Source organism: Bactrocera dorsalis, chromosome 3, assembly GCF_023373825.1.
Source record: "Bactrocera dorsalis isolate Fly_Bdor chromosome 3, ASM2337382v1, whole genome shotgun sequence".
In the NCBI taxonomy this organism is placed as follows: domain Eukaryota; kingdom Metazoa; phylum Arthropoda; class Insecta; order Diptera; family Tephritidae; genus Bactrocera; species Bactrocera dorsalis.
The window spans coordinates 31,610,533-31,625,832 of NC_064305.1; the positions used below are offsets into that span (position 1 = coordinate 31,610,533).

The 15,300-nt window shown below is 36.9% G+C and overlaps 2 pseudogenes; one reads left to right on the forward strand and one right to left on the reverse strand.

Moving 5' to 3' along the window:
- Positions 1 to 237: 237 nt before the first annotated feature.
- On the reverse strand, positions 238 to 367 carry LOC125777990 (small nucleolar RNA U3; annotated as a pseudogene).
- Positions 368 to 13,764: 13,397 nt separating this feature from the next.
- On the forward strand, positions 13,765 to 14,798 carry LOC125777536 (uncharacterized; annotated as a pseudogene).
- The last annotated feature ends 502 nt before the right edge of the window (positions 14,799 to 15,300 follow it).

The following is a 15,300-nucleotide window of genomic DNA, read 5'->3' on the forward strand; positions in this document are numbered from 1 at the left end:
TAATATGTATATACATATACATAACATTGCTGTGATGCCCTGAGAAGTATGTATAGTCTTAATAAATTTATTATTAATTTTTTGCTTACTAATAGAAATTAAATTTATCGCAGCAATATTATGTATATGTTTATGTATATTGTTGTGATAAATCTATTTTCTATTAGTAAGAAAATATTTATTAGTATTGATTTCCAAAAGCACAGAAATGATTCTGTGAATTTATTCATTAAAATCGCCACTCAGAAGTCGTTTTATCCCTTGTAAGCGAGCGATTTTCTTAAATCTCACGCTCCCAGATAAAACGATATACCTCCTCCTCGTGGGTCAGTTTCAAAAACCACAGAAATGATTCTGTGTGATTCTGAAAGGCCAACGCAGAGTATTTCAACCAAAACATACGTAAAATAGTTGAGAATTCGCAGAAATGAAAGACAAACGAAAGAAAAAGAAGTATAACTTCAATAATGCACAAGCATACAAACATACATATGCGCACACATGTGAATATGTCACCAACCAAAAATTGAAACATTATTCTACAAAAACAACAACAGCATAAGCATGCCAACATTGTGTTGTGTTGTTGTGTCGGCCGAGCTGTGCCGAAAGAAACGAACAAACGATCGCCGATTGTCACCGCTTCGCTTGCTGCTCGCACATCTTCGCAGACAAGGTTGCGTTACATTCATATGGATGGAGCGAGGTTGCGCAACTTTGCGTTACTTTTATATGGAAAGTTGCGCAACCAGAATCTATCGCAACCTTTTCCGGCGTCGTAACGGGTGATTTTTTTGAGGTTAGGATTTTCATGCATTAGTATTTGACAGATCACGTGGGATTTCAGACATGGTGTCAAAGAGAAAGATGCTCAGTATGCTTTGACATTTCATCATGAATAGACTTACTAACGAGCAACGCTTGCAAATCATTGAATTTTATTACCAAAATCAGTGTTCGGTTCGAAATGTGTTTCGCGCGCGTGTTTTGTTCAGCGATGAGGCTCATTTCTGGTTGAATGGCTACGTAAATAAGCAAAATTGCCGCATTTGGGGTGAAGAGCAACCAGAAGCCGTTCAAGAACTGCCCATGCATCCCGAAAAATGCACTGTTTGGTGTGGTTTGTACGCTGGTGGAATCATTGGACCGTATTTTTTCAAACATGCTGTTGGACGCAACGTTACGGTGAATGGCGATCGCTATCGTTCGATGCTAACAAACTTTTTGTTGCCAAAAATGGAAGAACTGAACTTGGTTGACATGTGGTTTCAACAAGATGGCGCTACATGCCACACAGCTCGCGATTCTATGGCCATTTTGAGGGAAAACTTCGGACAACAATTCATCTCAAGAAATGGACCCGTAAGTTGGCCACCAAGATCATGCGATTTAACGCCTTTAGACTATTTTTTGTGGGGCTACGTCAAGTCTAAAGTCTACAGAAATAAGCCAGCAACTATTCCAGCTTTGGAAGACAACATTTCCGAAGAAATTCGGGCTATTCCGGCCGAAATGCTCGAAAAAGTTGCCCAAAATTGGACTTTCCGAATGGACCACCTAAGACGCAGCCGCGGTCAATATTTAAATGAAATTATCTTCAAAAAGTAAATGTCATGAACCAATCTAACGTTTCAAATAAAGAACCGATGAGATTTTGCAAATTTTATGCGTTTTTTTTTTAAAAAAAGTTATCAAGCTCTTAAAAAATCACCCTTTATAACCCTATATCTGACTCTTTTAGTTTTAGGACTTACAAACAACCGTTATGTGAACAAAACTATAATACTCTCCTTGGCAACTTTGTTGCGAGAGTATAAAAATAATAATCCATAATTATGGGTCAGTTTGGTTATTATTTTCATCGTTTCTTTGACTCGCAATAGTCGAGGTTTAAAGGCCCGCTCACAGTGTTGTTGTACATATGCTTACAACCACAATCTCCTTTGGAAAATATCAAAGCAAATAACTTATTACTTTTATACGAAAGTCTATCTATCAAAAACCGTAATAATATTTTAGAATATTTATCAAATTTTCTTTTGTTCTGCATAGTTTCTAAGTTACTATTTAGATGTAGACAAAAACATTAATTCTTCAAGGTATGCAACATATTGAAGACAGAAAACAATCAAAATAGTTGTGTTTACCCAAACCCCATTTGAAGATTCGATATTTTGCATACTTTTATGAGTACAGAGTCAAATTAGCCAATTTGTCTTTGTGAATTTTGTGATAATAATTTTCGATTTTTTTACTACTTAAGTTGAAGATATTTTAACAAACAAAATTAAACGTAAAATGTCTCATAGTTCTATATTTAACATTTAATACATAAATTCATGTCTAAAGATCGTATCCCGAAATAAAGTAACAAAATATTGCTATACAAAATGCGTAGGTATATGATTGTGGGAACATGCTTACAAAGCACGTAAATTCTACATATGACTTTATAGCTTTTATACCCTCACTTCTGAAAATGGCAAAGGTAGATAAAAAGCATCCACCATAACATTAAAATCTATTTAAGGCCTATTCAAAAACTTGTTAAACTTTTGGTAACTTTGCAATTCAATTATTTTGTATGCTTCGAGTTAATGGTGAAAAATCATACCGGGAGCGTAGTAAAGTTTTTCATGGAAATGCTTTTATGAGTTTGGATTTGTATTTACCATATGTATGAGAGATGTAAGAGTATGTCTTTATATATACGTATTAACTGTGAACAGTGCCTAAAAGAGATTTAAACGTCCGCAGTAGCAGCCATTGTACGTACTGTCAGTATTTTCTGTGTGCGTAACGGAGCTTTAAGTTGTCATGCTAAAGCTCCGGAAATACATACGCATAGCAGTTTGCAGGTGTAGAGTGGCACCAAGTAGCTGCTTTAAATATGTCAATAATCCAACTTAACTACAAGTACACCTCAACGCGCTTACTGCCATTCTCTTACAGGAATATGGAAGCATATTTATATATATGCTCTCACATTAATAACGGGTGATTTTTTTGAGGTTAGGATTTTCATGCATTAGTATTTGACAGATCACGTGGGATTTCAGACATGGTGTCAAAGAGAAAGATGCTCAGTATGCTTTGACATTTCATCATGAATAGACTTACTAACGAGCAACGCTTGCAAATCATTGAATTTTATTACCAAAATCATTGTTCGGTTCGAAATGTGTTTATCGACAAATTTTGTTCAGCGATGAGGCTCATTTCTGGTTGAATGGCTACGTAAATAAGCAAAATTGCCGCATTTGGGGTGAAGAGCAACCAGAAGCCGTTCAAGAACTGCCCATGCATCCCGAAAAATGCACTGTTTGGTGTGGTTTGTACGCTGGTGGAATCATTGGACCGTATTTTTTCAAAGATGCTGTTGGACGCAACGTTACGGTGAATGGCGATCGCTATCGTTCGATGCTAACAAACTTTTTGTTGCCAAAAATGGAAGAACTGAACTTGGTTGACATGTGGTTTCAACAAGATGGCGCTACATGCCACACAGCTCGCGATTCTATGGCCATTTTGAGGGAAAACTTCGGACAACAATTCATCTCAAGAAATGGACCCGTAAGTTGGCCACCAAGATCATGCGATTTAACGCCTTTAGACTATTTTTTGTGGGGCTACGTCAAGTCTAAAGTCTACAGAAATAAGCCAGCAACTATTCCAGCTTTGGAAGACAACATTTCCGAAGAAATTCGGGCTATTCCGGCCGAAATGCTCGAAAAAGTTGCCCAAAATTGGACTTTCCGAATGGACCACCTAAGACGCAGCCGCGGTCAACATTTAAATGAAATTATCTTCAAAAAGTAAATGTCATGAACCAATCTAACGTTTCAAATAAAGAACCGATGAGATTTTGCAAATTTTATGCGTTTTTTTTTAAAAAAAAGTTATCAAGCTCTTAAAAAATCACCCTTTACTTTGACACAAATATGCGCAAGGATTGAATATTTATATGCTTGTAAGGCCTTGTAGGCAGATTGTCAACCCACACTGATTTAAATATATATAAAAATACATTTGACTGATAGGCCTCATTGTACCATCCCACAACAACATATGTTTTATTTGGCTACATATGTGTAGGTAAATATGTACGAACTAAGTGTGCCACAATGTTGTTGCAACGTATTTAAACGCCATTAAGCTGCCGGCGAACACATTAAACCCTTGCATAAAGATTTCGGCGGTAGCAGCATTTCAAACTGCTCGAAAAGGTGTTCCCCACAGATGAAGAGAATAAGGTGGAATAAGGATTTGTTGGTGCCCACAATCTTCCACACAAACAAATGGTTTTTAAAATGCTTCTATATCTATGTGAATGCGAGTTGCTTAAAATACGTACATAAATGATTTTTTGTAGCATACACACTAGAGTGTGCCATTCTGAGTCAACCTTCTTTTTTCATCTGAAAAACAGGCTCAAAACTTTCGAAAATGTGGAAAAAAAGTCACTCAAAAGATGAGCTCCTAATATTAATATTAAGAGGTGCCTATTTCAAAATTTCTGTTTTCCATATAAATAACATGGAAAAAAATCATATTTTTTGTGGTGGTTATTGTGCGGAGGTTTTATATGTGCACGCGATAGCTGCCAGTAGGGATGGTAAGCTCGATTCCGATTCTACTCGAGAATCGAGTTTTCTCGACACTTGCAAAAGTGTCGAGCTTAATGTGCTTTGCACTTTTGTTTCCGGCGATAAAAAAATAAAATAAACAAATAAAACTTTGATTGCAGGAAGGTTGCTTGCTGTTGTGGTTACGCAAAAGTCTTGTCTGCGAGGGTGCTGTGCCAGTACAACTATGTGCATTAACAAAATCCATTTTGAGTTTTGGAAGGAACTTTTCGGCTTAAAAAGTATTTAAAAACAATGGCGTAAGGTTGTTGGTTGCGTTGTCGGAGTTGCCAACTATACATTTCTGAGAACATTGCTCTGAAATTTTAAATGCATTATTAATGAATTTGATTACTTTGACTGCAACTAAAAGATGACTCTACTAGAACTAAATCCTTACCGGTTTTAGTTAGCCGTAACCTTCAAAACTTTGGCAGCTCTCCAGATATTAGTTTATGAGATATATCATTTTTGGTGAAGCATTTTTTGTTAACTTACATAAGATAAGTCAAAACAAATTTCGTAAGATTGGTTAATATTATTTGGATATAAAGCATTAAAAGGTGGTTTGTTAAGCTTGAACAAAGAGAAATGAGCAGCGAGGTCAATGAAGGCAGTGGACGCCCTAAAGAGGCTCTTATCGAGCTGCAGAACTAAATAAAAAAGATACCATCTTATATAAGAGTGTACAGCTGCTGGCGTATACCGATGATATTGATGTCATCGGCCTCAACACCCGCGCCGTTAGTTCAGCTTTCTCCAAACTGAACAGGGAAGCAAAAGAAATTGGTCTGGCAGTGAACGAGGCAAGACGAAATATCTCCTGTCATCAAACAAACAGTCGTCGCACTCGCGACTTGGCACTCACGTCACTGTTGACAGTCATAACTTTGAAGTTGTAGATAATTTCGTCTATTTAGGAAAACCAGTATTAACACCACCAACAGTGTCAGCCTAGAAATCCAACGCAGGATAACTCTTGCCAACAGGTGCTACTTCGGACTGAGTAGGCAATTGGCAAAGTCCTCCCTCGAAGAACAAAAACCAAACTATATAAGTCACTCATAATTCCCGTCTATTATATGCTGCAGAGGCTTAAACGATGACAACAACCGATGAGTAGAAGTTGCGAGTTTTCGAGAGAAAAGTTCTGCGGAAGATTTATGGTCTTTTGTGCATTGGCCACGGCGAATATCGCATTCGATGGAACCATGAGCTGTATGAGATGTTTTACGACATTGACATAGTTCAGCGAATTTAAAAACAGCAGCTACGCTGGCTAGGTCATGTTGTCCGAATGGACGAAAACACTCCAGCTCTGAAAGTATTCGACGCTGTACCCGCCGGGGGAAGCAGAGGAACAGAAGACCTCCACTTCGTTGGAAGGAACATGTGGAGAAGGACCTGGCTACGCTTGGAATATCCAATTGGCGCCGCGTAGCGAAATGAAGAAACGACTGGCGCGCTGTTGTTAACTCGGCTATAATCGCGTAAGCGGTGTCTACGCCAATTGAGAAGAAGAAAAAAGACATCAAAGAAACATATTTGATATATAGCGAATAAATATTTCGGTATGAGAAATCTATGTGGAAAGTGGGTGCCGCGCATTTCCATTGCCTTCACTTCCCTTCCCCCATCTACCTTTCTGCCAAATAAAATCCATTTTTCGACATCTAAAGTTCGGTGTAATTTGCTTAAGAGCAAAGGAAGTTCACTTACAGATATAGATATACTTCTGCAGTATACATATTGTATATCGAAGCATGGATTCAAACTCATACTCCTACAAATAAATGATTATTTTTATACCCTAAATAGGGTATATAAAGTGAGCTTTGTAACACCCAGAAGAAAATGTCGTAGACCCTCGAAAACATATAATATATGTATAGAAATGATCAGCATGATGAGCTGGGTTGATATGGTTCCTCAGATTTTGAGACATTGCTCTTTCGCACACGTCTCCAAGGAACTGTTTATATGCATGTACCACCGATCTTTGACTACACAAACTGAACGATCAAAGCTAAAATCCTATATGAAAAACTTTTTTAACTGACAAGATACAATATCATCACGCAATTTGACAGAAATTCCCTTGAGAATAATTCTCAAAAATGTATGTGTATGGAAAAATTTTTTTGATTGGTTCAATACAGCATATGCAAACTGAACTAAGAAAATCAAGCTCTTGTAACGAAAAAAAAATTTATTTGAGGAGACTTCTTCACAAAATATGGGATGAATTATTGTCTAAGGCAACGCCACAAGCTGCGAAGTAATTGCGTACATGGTATCACTATAGCACATAGCTGTATAGAAACTGAACGATCAAAAGCAAAACCTAGTATGGGAAAATTTTTATTTCATTATTTACTTTCACGAAATTTTGTATATACTGTTGTCCAAAAACTACGAAAAATTATTCAGACCGAAGCATTCAGCATTAATCTTTAGCTACGTTCCCAACTGTAAGTTCTTTTTGCAGCTCTCGCGCATTTTGCAGCTATTTATATGGATTAAATACACACTAACACAGAGGTAACGGGTGATTTTTTTGAGGTTAGGATTTTCATGCATTAGTATTTGACAGATCACGTGGGATTTCAGACATGGTGTCAAAGAGAAAGATGCTCAGTATGCTTTGACATTTCATCATGAATAGACTTACTAACGAGCAACGCTTGCAAATCATTGAATTTTATTACCAAAATCAGTGTTCGGTTCGAAATGTGAAAATCCGCTTTTTTATCGACAAATTTTGTTCAGCGATGAGGCTCATTTCTGGTTGAATGGCTACGTAAATAAGCAAAATTGCCGCATTTGGGGTGAAGAGCAACCAGAAGCCGTTCAAGAACTGCCCATGCATCCCGAAAAATGCACTGTTTGGTGTGGTTTGTACGCTGGTGGAATCATTGGACCGTATTTTTTCAAAGATGCTGTTGGACGCAACGTTACGGTGAATGGCGATCGCTATCGTTCGATGCTAACAAACTTTTGTTGCCAAAAATGGAAGAACTGAACTTGGTTGACATGTGGTTTCAACAAGATGGCGCTACATGCCACACAGCTCGCGATTCTATGGCCATTTTGAGGGAAAACTTCGGACAACAATTCATCTCAAGAAATGGACCCGTAAGTTGGCCACCAAGATCATGCGATTTAACGCCTTTAGACTATTTTTTGTGGGGCTACGTCAAGTCTAAAGTCTACAGAAATAAGCCAGCAACTATTCCAGCTTTGGAAGACAACATTTCCGAAGAAATTCGGGCTATTCCGGCCGAAATGCTCGAAAAAGTTGCCCAAAATTGGACTTTCCGAATGGACCACCTAAGACCGCGGTCAACATTTAAATGAAATTATCTTCAAAAAGTAAATGTCATGAACCAATCTAACGTTTCAAATAAAGAACCGATGAGATTTTGCAAATTTTATGCGTTTTTTTTTAAAAAAAAGTTATCAAGCTCTTAAAAAATCACCCTTTATAAGCAAACACTCATCTCGTGAAAATTTACTGCCAAGCATAACGGTAATTCAGTACACAAAAAACTTCTGCAGCGGAGGTTACGTTCTCTGTTTTTATTTTTTGAAAAGTTGAAATAAATGTTGTCATCTATTAAAATCTCCTGTTTTTGTTGATATGTGTGCTATGCGGTATTTGGTGAACTGAACATAACGGGTGATTTTTTTGAGGTTAGGATTTTCATGCATTAGTATTTGACAGATCACGTGGGATTTCAGACATGGTGTCAAAGAGAAAGATGCTCAATATGCTTTGACATTTCATCATGAATAGACTTACTAACGAGCAACGCTTGCAAATCATTGAATTTTATTACCAAAATCAGTGTTCGGTTCGAAATGTGTTTTATCGACAAATTTTGTTCAGCGATGAGGCTCATTTCTGGTTGAATGGCTACGTAAATAAGCAAAATTGCCGCATTTGGGGTGAAGAGCAACCAGAAGCCGTTCAAGAACTGCCCATGCATCCCGAAAAATGCACTGTTTGGTGTGGTTTGTACACTGGTGGAATCATTGGACCGTATTTTTTCAAAGATGCCAAAAATGGAAGAACTGAACTTGGTTGACATGTGGTTTCAACAAGATGGCGCTACATGCCACACAGCTCGCGATTCTATGGCCATTTTGAGGGAAAACTTCGGACAACAATTCATCTCAAGAAATGGACCCGTAAGTTGGCCACCAAGATCATGCGATTTAACGCCTTTAGACTATTTTTTGTGGGGCTACGTCAAGTCTAAAGTCTACAGAAATAAGCCAGCAACTATTCCAGCTTTGGAAGACAACATTTCCGAAGAAATTCGGGCTATTCCGGCCGAAATGCTCGAAAAAGTTGCCCAAAATTGGACTTTCCGAATGGACCACCTAAGACGCAGCCGCGGTCAACATTTAAATGAAATTATCTTCAAAAAGTAAATGTCATGAACCAATCTAACGTTTCAAATAAAGAACCGATGAGATTTTGCAAATTTTATGCGTTTTTTTTAAAAAAAAGTTATCAAGCTCTTAAAAAATCACCCTTTATATATATGTGTGCTTGTATATGTAAATTTAAGGTTATGTCTCACATTGCTTGCAAACGTAGTACAGCATTTGAAGTGCGACAATCTGTCATTGCTGTCATTACATTCATTTCAGCGTTTCCAGCGATAATCATTAATTTAACGTGTGAAGCTATTTTTTGACACTTATTAACTGACTTGTGTGTATGTGTATGTGCATATATGTTTATGTATGTGCCTGACTAAGACACTATTTAGTTAAATTTGGTTCAATTGGCTGGCGGGAGAGTGTACTATGTAAGTGTACTTCGCGGGCTACGTGTATTCGATTTTCCATTGCTATATTGCGTTGTGTTGGTACTCAAGGGATATAAGTTTTATTTTGTGCTGACAAAATCAGTAACTTTGAAAGATTAGTTTTTGACCCTTGTTTTGTTTCCATGTGTTTTAATTTGCCTTCGACTTTTGTGCCGAAATTGCTCATTTTCAACCAAAAACAGCGTCGCGTATATATGGCACTCAGTCTGCCCCACTGAATCATAAGTGGTTACGAATCATAGGTTTATGCTTGTGCAAGAGCGAATAAAGCGCGCCAAGTTAAGGGCCGACCAGGCCCCTTTTCAATTTTTTTCGTTTCCAGAACTGAAGAGGCACATGCAAGTACGATGGTACGCTACGATCGAGGAAATAAAAATTGCTTTGAAAGAGGAACTAAACATGATCATACAAAATTACTTTTTTAAGTACTTTGTGGATTAAAAAAAAAACGATGAAAAAAATGCAATGTACGTATCTGGGGATGATAACTTTGAAGGTGAAAAATAGATATTCATTATTAAATAAACTTTTAGTATTCTAGTACATAGAATGTGAATCACTTAAGATAAGAGCCGACTACATAATCCCACTTTTCAATTGGGAAAGAAGCTTTAGACAAAACATAGAAAAAAAGGTTGGAGTAAAGCAATGGTTCCCAAACTTATTTTGTCTACCGCCCACTTTGAGAATAAATATTTTTTTAGCGCCCCCCTTTTTTCACCTATTTAAAAACCACTATAACTTCAAATTAATTATTGTGACCTATATATGTATATTAACGGAGAATTCTAAGCGAAACTTTTACTATAACCAGCAACTTGAAACCTGAGCGCAGTAGGTAACATACAACGGCGCTTAAGTCTCAAGTTAACTCTTACGGGCTCCACCTACCAATAAGAATGATTATTGAAACAAAACTTTATAGTATTAAAACAGAAAATCTTTTATTAAAAATTAAATTAAATAATCGATCAATATATAAAAACTAATGCGAAGAATGAATCTGATGTTCTTTTATAAGTTTGTTAATATCAGGTTCCTATTTACTCAAGAACAGTCGCAAGTCGCCACGTTCGGCAAGCAAACGATTTCTATTTTTAGTAAGCAGTGTTGTCACAGCACTAAATCCACGTTCACACAAATATGACGATGGGAATGCTATCAAGAATCGTTGAAGGATTGGCCACAATCCAGGGTACAATTGCGAAATCGGTTTTTGTAGCCAAAATTCTTGGAACCATTTTTGAACTTGATTTTTATTTCCTCGTTTGTTGTCAATTCTATAAGTTCTTCTTCCAGCTGAGGTGACATTGCTGTGTTGACATTTGAAAACGGATCCAACACCCAGTCTGGTATTTATAAGTTCAAAATGTCCCGGTATCGTTCGGTGAAGTCAATGTGAAGGTTTTCCAAATGTTGGCAGTAGGCAAACAATTCGTCGTTACTGCATGATACTGATAAATTCCGAAAATTGTGAAACTCACGTCTGCCCAGATTTTTTTTGTGTAGAAGCAGTTTGGCTGCGAAAGCAGCAACGACGTTTTTTGTTTTAATCAAATTTAGTTTATCATCTTGCAGTTGGAGATTCATGTCGTTGAACAATTTATACAGGTCTGTCATGTAAGCTATATCATTCTTTGATGTTATGAGCTTGTCTTGAATTTCTGTATCTTTAGTTTTCAAGAACTCTATAACAGAGTCAAACAGGTTATTGAATCGAGTCAGACAATTGCCTCTTGATAGCCAACGAATTTCAGTATGAAACAACAAACGTTTGAAATCCTCGTCATTAGTAACACAAAGCTGATGAAATAATCTATCATTCAAAGAGCTGTTGCGGATTTTATTGACTGCTTTGATGACATGAGTTTCTAGCAACTAAATGTTGTCTATGAATAACGCAATGTACACCAAGGACATCTGGAATTTAATTTTTTAAGTGCGCTATTAAGCCTTTTGGCACCCTATCATAGCCGGAGCGCCATCCGTAGCAATTGAAATAATATTTTTCAAAGGAATCTCTTTCTCATCGTAAAACTTTTCCAATATATTGAATATGGTTTCGCCTTTTGTATCGGTCTCTAAATTTCTAGCAAATAATAGTTCTTCACATATTTTCTCATCTTTAATAAACCTCACGTACTCGTAAGACAACAACAATGCTTCATTAGTTGGTAAAGTGGACTCATTGAGCTGAATTGAGAATTGGCTTGTCCTCAGGTGATCGCACAATGATTCTTCAATGTTTTCAGCCATTTCATCAATTCGTCTTTGCACAGAATTATTACTTAAAGGAATTTTTCGGATAATATCTGCGGCCGGTTTTTGAAGCACGGTAGTTATTACTTCATTTATTGCTGCCAATATTAACTCTTCTCCGATGTTATGTGGTTTGCCTTTTTGAGCAAAAAGTCCGTCGTCATCTTGCCTAGCAGCCGCTGAAAATAGTTTTGCTACACTTGGCTGAGTATTATGCTTCTTCTCTAGGTCTTGAAAATATGCTACATACTAGTCTCTCTTATCTGGATGCATTTCATTATTCAAATGATCTTGCAGTCTTGAAGGCTTTATTGCTTCATTCGAAAATGTTTTTAGACATAGAAGACACAAAGGCGACGATGGGTTTGTAGGATTTTCAATGAATCCGAATTTAATGTATTCCGCACAGTATTGCCGTCTCTTATTTTTTCCTTCCGACATTGTTTTATTTTGAGAAATACGTTTAACTTCGCGAGTAGTGTAAAGGAGGCGAAAGTAATGCTCATCTATTGCGCGCAAAACCACAAATGAATATAAAATAAATATTATATTGTTTATATAGGAATGCTTTAGCACAATTATTATATAGTAGTCCAAAATATGAATTCTTATTTTTCCTAGAAATACATTTCCTTATCTTTCCTTATTTTTCTTATTTTCCTTAACATTTGTAAGAAAGGATAAAGATCCTGTTTTTTATTTTCCACATAAAAGATATAAGGAGTTCAAAAGCTCAAAACGTGCACTACATCAGCTACCTACCCGACGTCATTTCGCAAATGATAAAATAAATTTTTCAAGAGCTCAAAGCATGCCCTACATCAGCACGAACCTACCTACCCTACACCTTTGCGTAAATGATTATAATATATTATGCCCACATACAGATTTGGCAATGGCAATAGCAATATGTTTGACAGTTAGTATTCTATAAATTCTATCCTGTCGAGATACCCCGTTATGAAAGGAGCGACCGATTGACATGATTTTCATTTTTTCTATATTCAGTAAAATAGGACAGATATATGAACTACGCGGAGAGAAATATAGAACCGAGTTTGAGCAATCTTTTAATTCATATTAGTTGATGCTCACAAGTTGTTGTTGAGAGTCGAGAGCTCATGTAGTCGTTGTCTAAGAGGCCTCCTAGCTAAATAAAATTACAAATAACCCCCCAGGCCTCTACACAACGCCCCCATTTTCTTTCTGTGTCTCTTACCGCCCCCCTTGACACCTGCAGCGCCCACAAGGGGGCGTTATCGCCCACTTTGGGAAACACTGGCGTAAAGCCATGATTGCTTCGCGTAACACTTAAACATATATACGGATGGCTCGAGCAGCTAGCCTCTAATACATCAGCAGACAACTCTAAAGTCAACATCTGCGTGGACAGCCAATCAGCACCCAAGGCTGTCAAAGCTTCGTTTCACATATTGGCCAAAAGTGTCTCCGAAAGCAAGGCAGCAGAGAAGAGTGACTTAATCTGTACTGGATTCAAGATCACAAAGGCATCGACGGCATAAAAACGTGATCAACAATGAGCAATTCATGTATTATTTATACAACAATCTGTACAAAAGTATGAAAAGGAAAATCAAAATGCGATGGAAGGATCTATCTGCTGGCACTCGGTAGAAGGTGCTGTAAGAACATTATTGTAAGACTAACTGGTCATAGTCTGCTGGCGGCACAGGCCTTCAGAATGGGGCTGATAAATCAAGAAAACTGCAGGAAATGTTCAGGGAAACAATGAAGCATCTTTTGTGCACTTGTCCTCTATTAGCAAAGGTCAGTCAGTGAGACAACAGATTTTATTCCAATTCGCGACTAACACCCCTATTCTGTGCTTTTGACAAATTAATAAAATATTGACAATTAACTCAAATATTTATCAAGCGAGATATATTTTTGTATTCTGTGGCAATCTTGTTAAAAGTAAAAGCTTCAATTCGTAAAGCTTTCCCCACACGTATGGTGAACAAAATAATGTAAATAGAAAACAGCTGATTTCTATTCAAATCAAAATTCTATTCGTTAAAATGGACTGTTCTGCAACGTAAGTTTTCAAATTTTAATTATTAAGAAAATTTATAATTTAACTTTTATTTGGTAGTAAACCCGAACACGATAGAGCTACGCACGAGCAACTGGAGGCATATGTTTCGTTTTGCCAAGCACACCCAGAAATGGGTACGGGGAAAAATTGCCCAAAAACGCCTCAACAGATGAAGGAGTTGTGGCAGCAGAGGACCAACACGAAGTGCTGCAAAATGGAAAGAGGTAACATTTTAGTTTATGTTTCGTTTATTTATTATATTGTGTTAATTTGTAGACGTTAGACGTTTGGAAAAGCCAACTGCGCACTCGTGCAAGGCGGTTGAAAATGAACCAAAGGCTCACAGGTGGAGGTCCAAGTTCCAAACCGATGACGAACTTTGAGGAAATGGCTTTGTCTACATTCGGTTCGGCTGCTGTAGATGGGGTACAAAATGTGCAAAGCCTAGGTTTAAAGCCAATTGAGCAAAGTGATGAATGCGCAATTTCTTCACCCATGGGTAGTCCTCTACAGATATGCAGTCAGGTAGATGCAACCCCAAATCCCGAACACCATCCAGCAAGTCCATCGACACCACCTACGCATCTTAGCTTGGAAAACCAGGTAAGTTTTCATTATGATATAATTACAAAATATATACCTTTTTTTGCAATTTCTTATTACGTTTTTTTCTTTTAAGGATGCATCAACTTCGGTGCTATCACGAAAGGCACGTAATAAGCTTATCAGCACTTTGATAGCTGATATATCAAAAAGGAATGCTGCTGAGGAAGAGAGGCGACGGGAGCATCGTGAAATGATGCAGGCCATTCAAGGCCTAACTAGTTCTATAACAGAACTAATAAAATCGATTTCTAATAATGTAAAATAATATATATAATAATATAATAATATATAAGTTTAATTAAAATTGAAATAACGTATGTGTAATATTTTTATTTAATTAATATTTATTGAATTTAATAAGTTTGGTTTTTTGTTTTATAATAGAATAAAAAAAGTGGAATGCAAATTTCAATTTGTTTTCTTTTAACAAAAAGGATAAATAAATAATGGAAGTAAGTAGTGTATTTCGAAAGTCGAATTGTGAGAACATTTATATATGTACATAAGTATATGGATTTTCTGTATATACTTATATAACTAAAGAGGTGATATATATCTTGATCTTGTTCTTTCACCTTCGCGTATGTACTGTGAAGAGTTATAATCATTTGTTGGAGAATCAAAGTCTTCTGCAACCCCGTCATCTATTTGCGTGCTTTCGTCATTATATTATGCAATATAACGTAAGTACTAACAAACAAAGCGGAAGTTTCGTGTGAATAATGTAGAACTCGGTGCTTCAACAATCATAAGAAGCGAGATTTTAAATCACCAAATGCTCTCTCTATGCAGTTTCTTGCAGAACCATGTAATTTGTTGTATTTTTGCTCTTTATGGGTATTAGGTGTTCCCACTGGTGTTAAAAGCCACGGTTCTAGAGGATAACCTTGATCGCCAAGAAGCCAAGATTCTC